This window comes from Meleagris gallopavo, chromosome 20 (genome assembly GCF_000146605.3).
Source record: "Meleagris gallopavo isolate NT-WF06-2002-E0010 breed Aviagen turkey brand Nicholas breeding stock chromosome 20, Turkey_5.1, whole genome shotgun sequence".
NCBI classification, from domain to species: Eukaryota; Metazoa; Chordata; class Aves; order Galliformes; family Phasianidae; genus Meleagris; species Meleagris gallopavo.
In genome coordinates, this window is record NC_015030.2 from 4,302,188 (window position 1) to 4,302,865 (window position 678).

The window sequence follows — 678 nt, forward strand, 5'->3', positions numbered from 1 at the left end:
TGCGCCCGCGCCCCACACCCCGGCGAGCCGCTGGGCGCCAAGCTGGGCCCCTCCTGCTGCACTTTAGAGAAGGGCCCCAAGGAGCCCCCCCCGCAGAAGGTGGCGCGGATCCGGCACCAGCAGCACGGCACCGGCGTCGAGGCGGAACAGTCCGAGGGTCAGCGCAAAGCTCTGGAGCTGAACTCGCTGGGCTACACCGCACCCCCCCTGCCCCCCTGGGGCGTGCAGGGCCAGGGCCCCCCCCATGGGCATGGCGGAGGAGAGGAAGGGTTCCTACCTGGACCCCTTTGGCACGGGTCTGCAGCAGGCTGCACTGATGACTCAGGGCTCGGTGCTGAGCCAGGATATGCCCACCCCCCCGGATGAGGTCTCGGCCATGAAGAACCTCCTCAAGTACAGCAACCAAGCACTTATCGTGGGTCAGAAGGCCGCTCCCTTCGTGGGGCTGGGCGGCATCAAGGGCAGCTGCGCCCACCAGGATGCCAAGTTCCCCCCCCCTGCCAAGGGGCAGCCGGAGCTGCCGGACTGCGCCCGGAGCCGCGAGCACGAGCTGGGGCACGGCGAGGGTGAGGTGCGGCAGCCACCGGTGGGCATCGCCGTGGCCGTGGCGCGGCAGAAGGATACGCTGAGCCGTCCTGAGCCTTCCTATGGCAGTGGGTCCGGCCGGCAGGGCAGGAC